Consider the following 12,805-nt stretch of genomic DNA (forward strand, 5'->3'; position numbering starts at 1 on the left):
ACGAAAAATACGCACCGCAGGGGAATTTCTGCTCGGAATTTTTACGCAGCGTGTGGATGAGATTTGTTAAATCTCACCCACTTTGCTGCTACTGTGTTCTGCAATTCGAGGAGGAAAATATGCAGCAATTCGGCAACGTGTGGATGAGACCTAATACAGTAGCAGCAACAAACGCTCATAAATTGACCAGCGGTTCAGTGTTTTTTAATCCGCAGCATGTCAATTATATTTGCATAATCGCTGCTTATTTGTTGTGTGCTTTCCCCATTGAAATCAATAAAGAGGTAAAACCCACAACGAATAGCAAATGTTGCGACTTTCGCAGCAGAAAACCAGAGATTCCGCCGCAAAAAACCCAACTCGGAAAAAAATAATAATCATACTTACACAGAATTCTGTGTTTCTTCGTCCAGGCCGGCCTCCTGGGATGACGTTTCATCCCATGTGACCGCTGCAGCCAATCACAGAAACATGAAACGTCATTCTAGGGCTGCAGAAAATCAGGACGTCGGAGGGACGCGTCGCCATGGTAAGTATATATATTTTTTCCTGTATAGTTTTTCGCAGCGGACATTCTAGCCAAAAAACTGCACCACAATTTGGTGCAGTTTTTCCGCCGGAATTCCCTGCAGCACACAGGGCAGATACGCTGTGTTCTTTTATACACCGTATCCACCCTGTGTGAACATAGCCTCATGGGGGATTCACACGAGCGTGTATTCGGTCCGTGCGGGCCGCGTGGTTTTCACGCGACACGCATGGACCAATACAAGTCTATGGGGCAATACAGACAGTCCGTGCTTTTTGCGCAGCGTTTGTCTGCTGCGCAAAAAGCGCGACAGGTTCAATAACTCCGCGTATTTCGCGCATCATGCACCCATTGAAGTCAATGGGTGCGTGAAAACCACGCAGGTTGGACGGAAGCACTTCCGTGCGAACCGACTGAAACAGCGCACCAGCTGTCAAAAGGATGAATGTAAACAGAAAAGCACCACGTGCTTTTCTGTTTCCGAACATCCAAACGGAGTGTCTTTGCGATGAGCGAAGCCGGACAAGCGAACCGAACTTCACCGGGTTCGGCCGAACTCGTTTTGGCCGAACCCGGCAAAAAAATTATCGGTACGCGACGTCGGGAGATAGTCACTGTCCATGGTGCTGAAAGAGTTAAACTGTTTCAGCACCATGGACAGTGACTTCCGATCCCAATATACATGAACCTGTAAAAAAAAACGAAGTTCTGACTTACCGATAACTCCCGGCTTCTTCCTCCAGTCTGACCTCCCGGGATGACAATTCAGTCCAAGTGACAGCTCCAGCCAATCACAGGCCAAGAACAGGCTGCAGCGGTCACATGGACTGGCGCGTCATCCAAGGAGGTGGGGCCCGATGTCGAGAGGCGCGTCACCAAGGACGCGTCACCAAGGCAACGGCCGGGAAGTTCTCGGTAAGTACGAACTTTTTCTTTTTTTTCAACAGGTTTTTCGATATTGTGTTCGGCATTCACTGTCGAGGGTGCTGAAAGAGTTAGCTCTTTCAGCACCTTGGACAGTGACGGGCGTCGACTAGCCTCATCTCTATGATGGCGGCTGCGCGAAAATCACGCAGCCGCGCATCATACACGGATGACACACGCAGCTGTCAAATGGTTTTTGCGCGCGCAAAACGCGGCGTTGTTTGCGCGCGCAAAAACGCAACGTCCGTCTGTATCTGCCCTCAGGCTGGGTTCACACACACTATTTACGGACGTAATTCGGGCGTTTTAGCTCCGAATTACGTCCGAAAATGCGGCTCATAAGCGTTGGCAAACGTCTGCCCATTCATTTGTTTTACGCGCCGCTGTCAAAAGGCGGCACGTAAAAAAGACGCCCGCGTCAAAGATGTGCCTGTCACTTCTTCAGACGTAAATGGAGCCGTTTTCCATGGACTCCATGGAAAAACAGCTCCAATTACGTCCGTATTGGACGCAGCGAAAAGCGCCTCAACATGCCATGACGGCTGAAATTCCGGAGCTGTTTTCTCCTGAAAAGAGCTCCGTAATTTCAGCCGTAACGGATGCTGCCGTGTGAACATACCCTTACTGTCCATAATGAAGACGTGTAACCGGACCACAGGGACTGATCACAGACTGCTGAAGTGAAGTGTTGTACGTAGTAACTATGACATCCATGACATCACCAGTTAGGGTTGACTCTTTTAAAAAAAAGATATCAGGCAGGTTGACATGGGTAAAGGGGGTGTCGTTTTGTAGGATTGGCCACCAACAGTATGTTCAAATGTGAGGTTTGCGTAGCTTAAAAGATCACTCCACTTTTTTTTATTTTATTTCCCCCTCCATTTGTACATTGTTGTTTCAGTGGGGTGCTGTGTGTAGAAATACTCACCGATCCGTGCATCTAGTCGTTTTCGGAACCAGCGCCGCTCACGTGATCTTCCCTCCGACCTTTCTGGTACCGCTGTGCTTTTGATTAAACCGGAACTCAGGCAACTCTCAATGCATTCCTATGGGAGCCAGAACGAGGCTGTGGTCGGTTCTTCTGATTAGGCTGAAGATAGGCTCATAGACTAAACCTGGCCATACCCGCTGATTTTGGTAGATGTCAGTGTAGAAAGAAGGACCAGGCGTGTTCAACATGCCCAATCCCAAATAAACATGCACACTTAGGCCTCATTTACACGAGCGTGTGCGTTTTGCGCACGCAAAAAACGCGGCGTTTTGCGCACGCAAAAAACGCGGCGTTTGGCGTGCGCAAAAGGCACTTAACAGCTGCGTGTGTCATCAGTGTATGATGCGCGGCTGCGTGATTTTCGCGCAGCCACCATCATTATGACACTCCGTTTGGATGTTTGTAAACAGAAAAGCACTTGGTGCTTTTCTGTTTACATTCATCCTTTTGACAGCTGTTGCGCGATTCACGCAGTTCGCACGGAAGTGCTTCCGTGTGGTGCGTGTGGTTTTCAGGCACCCATTGACTTCAATGGGTGCGTGATGCGCGAACAGCGCACAAAGATAGGACATGTCGTGAGTTTTTTTCAGCGCACTCACGCTGAGCAAAACTCACGGACTGTCTGCATGCCCCCATAGACTAATATAGGTGCGTACGACACGCGTGAAAAGCACGCGCGTCGCACGCACGTATATCACGCACGTGTAAATGATGCCTTAGGCTGGATTCACACGAGCATGTTTGGTCCGTAAAGGACGGAACGTATTTCGGCCGCAAGTCCCGGACCGAACACACTGCAGGGAGCCGGGCTCCTAGCATCATAGTTATGTACGACGCTAGGAGTCCCTGCCTCACTGCAGGACAACTGTCCCGTACTGTAAGGGTATGTTCACACGCTAGCTGGCTTTTACGGCTGAAATGACAGCCTGTTTTCCCTTAACCCCTTCCCGACATGCGCCGTACATGTACGGCGCTGTTGGGAGGTGCTTCCCGCAAAGCGCTGTACATGTACGGCGCAGTGATTGTGCGGGCTCAGAAGCAGAGCCGGCACCATCACCGCGGGGTGACAGCTGTATTATACAGCTGGCACCCTCCTGTAACTGCCAGGACCGGAGCTACTCTCCGATCCGGCAGATTAACCCCTCAGATGCTGCGCTCAATAGATTAGGTTTTCACCCGATCGGCAACCCAGTGATGCAATCGCTGGGTTGCTGTGGCAATCGGACACCAGAAAATGGCGTCCGAGTCTGCCTTGTACGGGAGCCGATGAGGACCCGCCTGCGGCGTGTCATCATAGGCTTGCTTTCAGTGAATAACTGACAGCGCTAATACACTGCACTTCGTATGTAGTGCAGTGTATTAGAGTAGCGATCGGGGCATCAGGCCCTCATGTCCCCTAGTGGGACAAGTCAGAAAAGTAAAAAAAAGTTAATAAAAATGTCGTAAAACAATAAAAACACACACATTTCAAATAAAAATAAAGCTAAACTGACTTTTTTCCCATAGTAAGTCTTTTATTATGGGAAAAACCGTAAAAATTAAAAAAACGATACATAATTGGTATCGCCGCGTCCGTAACGACCCAAACTACAAAACTATTATGTCATTTATCCCGCACGGTGAACGCGGTAAAAAAAAAACATGAAAAACAACGCCAGAATATTTGTTTTTAGGTCACATCTCCTTCCAAAAAATGCTATAAAAAGTGATCAAAAAGTCACATTTACTCCAAAATAGTACTAATAAAAACGGCAATCCGTCCCGCAAAAAATAATCCCTGACACCGCTTTGTGCACGTAAAAATAAAAATAAAAAAGTTATGGGTTTTAGAATATGGCGACACAGAAAACAAATGATTTTATAAAAATAGTGATTTTATTGTGCAAAAGCTGCAATACATAAAAAAAAATATATAAATTTGGTATCGCCGTAATCGTATCGACCCGCAGAATAAAGCTAACATGTAATTTAGGGCGCACTGTGGATGCCGATAAAAAAAAACCATAAAAAACGATTCCAGAATTGCTTGTTTTTGGTAATTTCCTTTACCAAAAAATGAAATAAAAAGTGATCAAAAAGTCGTATGTGTTCCAAAATGGTACCAATAAAATCTACAGCCCGTCTCGCAAAAAACAAGCCGCACACCGCTCAATCTACTGAAAAATAAAAAAATTATGGCACTAGTAATGCGGTGATGAAAAACATCTCAATGCGCAGGCCGGAGGGGAGCATTCCTTCAGTTTCAGGGCCCTAGTATTTAGGAACTAGGAAAGGGAATGGACACAGCACATCCGCTGGAAGCGAGGGTGCCCGTATTATACCAGCGCAAAACTTTCCCAGCAATATTTCCCAAACTACGAAGGAGAAAAAGTCCCCAAAAGGTGCAGAGCGTTACAAAAGGGGGATAAGAAAGAAAACCGTTTATCAGTGTGACACCGGCCTGCGCATAACGGATCGCTTCACATCGTAACACACACCTATGGATAATTGTATTATTTACCCCATTATTATACCCTCTTATTATGCCCTGATGTACTCCGCACAGATTACATATACCCTGATGTACTCCGCACAGATTCTATATGCCACCACATTATAAACAGCAAAACCCCCCAGCAAAACCCCAAACAGAACTACTACCAAGCAAAATCCATGCTCAAAATGGCGGTCTATTCCTTCTTAGCCCTACAGCGTGCCCAAACAGCAATTTATGGCCACAAGTAAGGCATTACCATACCTGGGAGAACCCGCTTAACAATTTATGGGGTAAGATTCTCTAGGGGCACAACATATTGTGCGGTAAATAGGCAGATCAGTGGAGAAATTGCAATTTTCACTTTGCACCATCCACGGCGTATTCATTTCTGAAAAACACCTGTGATGTCTAAATTCTCACTACACCCCTTGATAAATGCCTTTAGGGGTGTAGTTTCTAAAACAGGGTCACTTTTGTTTGGTACATCAGGGGTTTTGCAAATGCAACATGGCGTCCGCAAACCATTCCAGAAAAATCTACGCTCCAAAAGATAAATACCGCTCCTTTTCTTCTGAATTCTCCCATATACGTAAACAGCCTATTATAACCACATATGGGGTGTTACCGTACTCGGGAGAAATTACTTTACAAATGTTGGGGTGCTTTTTCTTCTCTATTCCTTGTAAAAATGAAAAATATTGATCTAAAACGACATCTTGTTGGAAAAAAAATTTTTTTTTCATTTTCATAGCTTAATTCTAATTAATTCAGTAAAAAACCTTTGGGATCAAAATTTTCACTATACCCCTAGATGATTCCTCAGGGGGTGCAGTTTCCCAAATGGAGTCAATTTTGGGGTGTTTCCACTGTACTAGTACTACAGGGGCTCAGCAAATGTGACATGGCGCCCAGACACTATCCAAAATACAAATGGTGCTAGTTCCATTCTGAGCCCTACCGTGTGTTCAAACAGCCGTTTATGACCACATGTGGGGTATTGTTTTACTCGGGAGAAGTTGCTTTACTAATTTTATGGTGCTTTTTCTCCTTCAGTCCTTGTGGAAATGAAAAAAAAATACCTAAACCTACATTTTATTTGAAAAAATGTAGATTTTCATTTTTACGACCTACTTCAATAAGTTCTGTAAAACACCTGTGGGGTCAAACTGCTCACTGTACTCCTAGATAATTTCCTCATGGGGTGTAGTTTCCAAAATGGGGTCACTTGTTGGGGGTTTCCACTGTTTTGTCCCCTCAGGAGCTTTGCAAATGCGACGTGGCCTCCGCAAACCATTCCTGCTAAATTTGAGTTCCAAGAGCCAAATGGCGCTCTTTCCCTTCTCAGCCTCGCCGTGTGTCCAAACAGCCGTTTATTACCACATGTGGGGTATTGTTTTACTCGGGAGAAATTTCTTTACAAATTTTATGGTGCTTTTTCTCCTTTCGTCCTTGTGGAAATGAAAAAATATTAGCTAAACCTACATTTTATTTAAAAAAATGTAGATTTTCATTTTCACAGCCTACGTCCAAAAATTTCTGCAAAAAAACCTGTGGGGTCAAAATGCTCACTATACCCCTAGATAATTTCCTCAAGGGGTATAATTTCCAAAATGGGGTCACTTGTTTGGGGTTTCCACTGTTTTGTCACCTTAGGGGCTTTGCAAATGTGACATGGCCTCCGCAAACCATTCCTGCTAAATTTGAGCTCCAAGAGCCAAATGGCGCTCTTTCCCTTCTAAGCCACGCCGTGTCTCTAAACAACCGTTTATTACCACATGTGGGGTATTGTTTTACTCGGGAGAAATTTCTTTACAAATTTTATGGTGCTTTTTCTCCTTTAGTCCTTGTGGAAATGAAAAAAAATTAGCTAAACCTACATTTTATTTGAAAAAATGTAGATTTTCATTTTCATGGCCTAGTTCCAAAAATTTTTGCAAAAAAAATGGCCGGTCAAAATGCTTGCTACACCCCTAGATAAATTCCTCGAGGGGTATAGTTTCCAAAATGGGGTCACTTGTTGGGAGTTTCCACTGTTTTGTCCCCTAGGGGGCTTTGCAAATGCGACATGGCCTCCGCAAACCATTCCTGCTAAATTTGAGCTCCAAGAGCCAAATGGCGCTCTTTCCATTCTAAGCCCTGCTGTGTGTCCAAATAACCGTTTATTACCACATGTGGGGTATTGTTTTACTCGGGAGAAATTGCTCTACAAATGTTGTGGTGCTTTTTCTACTTTAGTTCTTTTGGAAATGAAAAAAAATTAGCTAAACCTACATTTTATTTGAAAAAAATGTAGATTTTCATTTTCATGGCCTAGTTCCAAAAATTTTTGCAAAAAAACTGGCCGGTCAAAATGCTTGCTACACCCCTAGATAAATTTCTCGAGGGGTGTAGTTTCCCAAATGGGGTCACTTTTGGGGGGTTTCCATTGTTTTAGTTCCACAAGACCTGTTCAAAGCTGACATGGTGCCTAAAATATATTCTAATAAAAAGGAGACCCAAAATCCACCAGGTGCTCCTTTGCTTCTGAGGCCGGTGCTTCAGTCCAGTAGCACACTAGAGCCACATGTAGGATATTTCCTAAAACTGCAGAACCTGGGCAATAAATATTGAGTTGCATTTCTTGGGTTAAACATTATGTGGTACAAAAAAAATGGATTCAAAATGAATTTCTGGAAAAAAATAATGAACTTTGTAAATTTCACCTCTACTTTGCCTTAATTCCTGCGCAATGTCTAAAGGGTTAAGAAACTTTCTAAATGCTGTTTTGAATACTTTGAGGGGTGCAGTTTTTAAAATGGGGTGACTTATTGGGGGTTTCTAATATCTAAGGACCTCAAAGCCACTTCACAACTGAACTGGCCCCTGTAAAAATAGCATTTTGAAATTTTCTTGAAAATGTGAGAAATTGCTCCTAAAGTTCTAAGCCTTGTAACGTCCTAGAAAAATAAAATGATGTTCAAAAAACGATGCCAATCTAAAGTAGACCTATGGTGGGATGTTAATTAGCAACATTTTTTTGTGGTATTACTGCCTGTCTTACAAACAGATACATTTAAACTGAGAAAAATGCAAATTTTTGCAATTTTTCGCTAAATTTTTGTGTTTTTCACAATTAAATACTGAATGTATCGGGCAAATTTTGCCAGTAACATAAAGTCCAATGTGTCACGAGAAAACAATCTCAGAATCACTTGGATAGGTAAAAGCATTCCGGAGTTATTACCACATAAAGTGAAACATGTCAGATTTGAAAAATGAGGCTCTGTCAGGAAGGTCAAAAGTGGCCAAAGAGGGAAGGGGTTAAAGTAGCTGGTTCAGAAGAAGGTGATAATAGAGGCTGAGGAGTTTAGTCCGACACACATACACTACCGTTCAAAAGTTTGGGGTCACCCAGACAATTTTGTGTTTTCTATGAAAACTCACACTTATATTTATCAAATGAGTTGCAAAATGACTAGAAAATATAGTCAAGACATTGACAAGGTTAGAAATAATGATTTCTATTTGAAATAATAATTTTCTCCTTCAAACTTTGCTTTCATCAAAGAATGCTCCATTTACAGCAATTACAGCATTGCAGACCTTTGGCATTCTAGCTGTTAATTTGCTGAGGTAATCGGGAGAAATTTCACCCCATGCTTCCAGAAGCCCCTCCCACAAGTTGGATTGGCTTGATGGGCACTTCTTGCGTACCATACGGTCAAGCTGCTCCCACAACAGCTCTATGGGGTTGAGATCTGGTGACTGTGCTGGCCACTCCATTACAGATAGAATACCAGCTGCCTGCTTCTTCCCTAAATAGTTCTTGCATAATTTGGAGGTGTGCTTTGGGTCATTGTCCTGTTGTAGGATGAAATTGGCTCCAATCAAGCGCTGTCCACAGGGTATGGCATGGTATTGCAAAATGGAGTGATAGCCTTCCTTATTCAAAATCTCTTTTACCTTGTACAAATTTCCCACTTTACCAGCACCAAAGCAACCCCAGACCATCACATTACCTCCACCATGCTTGACAGATGGTGTCAGGCACTCTTCCAGCATCTTTTCAGTTGTTCTGCATCTCACAAATGTTCTTCTGTGTGATCCAAACACCTCAAACTTCGATTCATCTGTCCATAACACTTTTTTCCAATCTTCCTCTGTCCAATGTCTGTGTGCTTTTGCCCATATTAATCTTTTCCTTTTATTAGCCAGTCTCAGATATGGCTTTTTCTTTGCCACTCTGCCCTGAAGGCCAGCATCCCAGAGTCGCCTCTTCACTGTAGACATTGACACTGGCGTTTTGCGGGTACTATTTAATGAAGCTGCCAGTTGAGGACCTGTGAGGCGTCTATTTCTCAAACTAGAGACTCTAATGTACTTGTCTTGTTGCTCAGTTGTGCAGCGGGGCCTCCCACTTCTCTTTCTACTCTGGTTAGAGCCTGTTTGTGCTGTCCTCTGACGGGAGTAGTACACACCGTGTTGGAAATCTTCAGTTTCTTGGCAATTTCTCGCATGGAATAGCCTTCATTTCTAAGAACAAGAATAGACTGTCGAGTTTCACATGAAAGCTCTCTTTTTCTAACCATTTTGAGAGTTTAATCGAACCCACAAATGTAATGCTCCAGATTCTCAACTAGCTCAAAGGAAGGTCAGTTTTATAGCTCCTCTAAACAGCAAAACTGTTTACAGCGGTGCTAACATAATTGCACAAGGGTTTTCAAGTGTTTTCTAATCATCCATTAGCCTTCTAACACAGTTAGCAAACACAATGTACCATTAGAACACTGGAGTGATGGTTGCTGGAAATGGGCCTCTATACACCTATGTAGATATTGCATTAAAAACCAGACGTTTGCAGCTAGAATAGTCATTTAGCACATTAACAATGTATAGAGTGTATTTCTGATTAATTTAATGTTATCTTCATTGAAAAAAACTGTGTTTCTCTTTCAAAAATAAGGACATTTCTAAGTGACCCTAAACTTTTGAACGGTAGTGTACTTTCTGTTATAGGTAGCGGTGTATTGTTTGAAGGTAGTCTTCTGTGATCCCCACATAGGACTATCGCTGAGACTAGACTGGTTCTTTCCAGTGATACAGGTGCTTAGAGGCACAACATAGTGTATTTGTCTTGACAGGATGTTTTACTTGTCATCTGTTTACTTTTTCATTTTTTTTCATTTTTCCTTTTATGCTCTTTATGCTATTTTATAGACATGCAATGTACACATGGAGTGTTTGGAATGTACTCAATGTAATTGAAGGGATGGTGGGCACGGCGGCATCGGCTAAGGAACAAAAGCATTTTGTGATTAGTGGCATCATGGATCTCTTTGAGTTCATGGATAATGGCTGATTTTACCATCTCATCCCTGAATGTGAAGGGATTTAATGTTCCGGAGAAGAGGTCTCAGATCTTGTATGCTTCGCACAAACAGAGGATCCAGGTACTTTGTGTTCAGGAAACCCATTTCCGGGCGGATCAGGTTCCGATAATTCAAAATAAATATTATCCGGTAGGCTATCATTGCAGTAACCCGCATGGTAAGACTAGAGGGGTGTCTATATTCCTGCATAAATCTTTTCACGGTAGGGTGGTAGATACATATCTGGACTCTGAGGCACAGTTTATTTTTCCGAAATGTGAGGTAGGGGATTGCACAGTCACGGTAGCCAATATTTATGCTCCTAACACTAAGCAAGTTCCTTTTTACCTGAAAATGTTAGACGAGTTGGGCTCTTTTTCGTCGGGCGCGCCTATACTATGTGGGGATTTTAATTTGGCCATTAATCCTTTGATTGATACGTCCTCTGGGCGGACTTCCCTGGCGTACAATAAGTTGAATAAATTGAGGAAGAGGCTCAGATATCTGCAACTTTGTGATGCGTGGCAGTTGACTCATCCGGACGATAGAGATTTCACCTTCTATTCATTTGCCAATACTTCCTACAGCAGGATAGACTACATCATGGTTCACCAAAGTCTATTATCTTTTGTGGAGGAGGCTTCCATAGGCAGTATGCTTCTCTCTGACCATGCTCCGGTGTCTTGTGTACTGTGCTTTTCACCGCAGCGTCGCAGAGAATTTACCTGGCGACTGAACGAGTCTTTGCTGAAGGATTCATTGTGTTTGATAGAGCTGAAAAAAACAGTGGAGAATTTTCGGGAGGATCACGCTAGGGATGAAACTGCTCCAGCGGTGAAGTGGGAGGCTCTCAAATGTGTGCTTAGAGGGGTCCTCATCAAGCACCCAGCATAAGCAGACGTTGCAAGAACGTACACTTTGGGAACTGACTAGGACACGCAATGATATTCAACTTCTGCTGGATAGGAATAGTGCTCGGCTCCGTCAAGTTTGTTCCCGCTATTATTATGAGTGGGGTAATAAGGCGGGGAGGGCATTGGCGAGGGCAATGCAGGAGCGGGGGGCGACTTCCTTTATACCCTCTGTACGAACTGTGGCGGGGGAGTTGGCGTTTAAGACGGAGGATTTCGGCCTTCTGTGAGTACTATTCCACGCTTTATAACCTGCCTTCTCCTACTCTGGGTAATGTTCCTCACTAAACACTTCCCTCTATATATTAGGGACACGGCGTTGCCTCGGTTGTCTCAAGATGAGGCTCTGGGCCTGGATTTACCATTCACTAGAGAGGAGTTAATGCAGGTTATTAAAACTTTACCAGCCGGGAAGAGCTCGGGGCCAGATGGGTACACGGCGGGTTTTTACAAGTCACTAGCAGAGGAGTTGGTACCGTCGTTGCTGGAGTCGTTTAATTCCATATCGGACCAGGTGAGGTTTCCTGATTCATTTTTGTAGGCACATATGACCAGTGGCGGATTAAGTAAACCATGGGCCCTGGGCTGTTCCACAAGCTTGGGCCCCCTTCTCCACCACCGCCCTGCCACGTCATGTCTATATTAAACACCACCTTTCTGTGTGAGCATTGACAAATGAGTGCTACGATTCCCCTTGTCAAAGGGCTGTGTCCCTACACACTGACAGTCTCCAACCATCGCTGACAGTATCACACTGTGTAGGGACACATCCTCCTGACAAGGGGAATGGTAACACGCATTTGTCTATTAGTCCTGGGTACACAAAGACTTTATGTGGAATACAAGGATTTCCGATAACAGAGATGTCAGGAGAGGTGACAGATCTATAAATGCAATGACTCACAGGTGATGTCTTCACTGATGGGTCGTTCTCTTTTCTTCTCCATCTGACACAGACCGTTATGGCGACTTCTCCTGATGACTGCAGAGTTTCCTGATGAGACATCTTTTCCCCTCGATTCTGTAGCCATTTTCAGCATCTATAGCAACATCAAAATTCAGAAATAAACACCATAAATTGTCTTATACCCCAGACCCCTAAGCAAATTAAGACCCAGGCCCATACATTAACTCAAACCAATAAATTCAGTCCCCAAGAGGTAACTAAACTTTTAAAAAACATTTGGCGTGTCATAGTGAGAGTGATATGTCAGAAGTTTTGATTGATGGGGGTCCCAGCATTGAGACCACCACCGATCACTAAAACAAAGCAGCAGGAGTGCCCGGGTGAGCGCTGTTCCACTTCATTTCTGACTGTCTTTTCTCTGCGCGGTGTACGGACTCATAGACTTTCTGTTGTGCCCATACACCGCATGCTCGGCTATCAGAGGAAAGACGATCAGAAACAAAGTGGCAAAGCACTCACCTGAGCGCTTCTGCAACTTTGTTTCAGCGATTGGTGGGGTCTCAGTGCCCGGACCCCCACCGATTAGAACATTTGACATGTCACTATGACATGTAATTTTTGTAAAATTTTTCGTTAGTTACCCTTTAAGCAGTCAGACACCCCTCCCCAGTGCATCTGACTGACTGCTGAGTGCCCTATGGGAGGGTCTAAGTGTCTGA

The sequence above is a fragment of the Rhinoderma darwinii genome, chromosome 2, assembly GCF_050947455.1.
Source record: "Rhinoderma darwinii isolate aRhiDar2 chromosome 2, aRhiDar2.hap1, whole genome shotgun sequence".
NCBI classification, from domain to species: domain Eukaryota; kingdom Metazoa; phylum Chordata; class Amphibia; order Anura; family Rhinodermatidae; genus Rhinoderma; species Rhinoderma darwinii.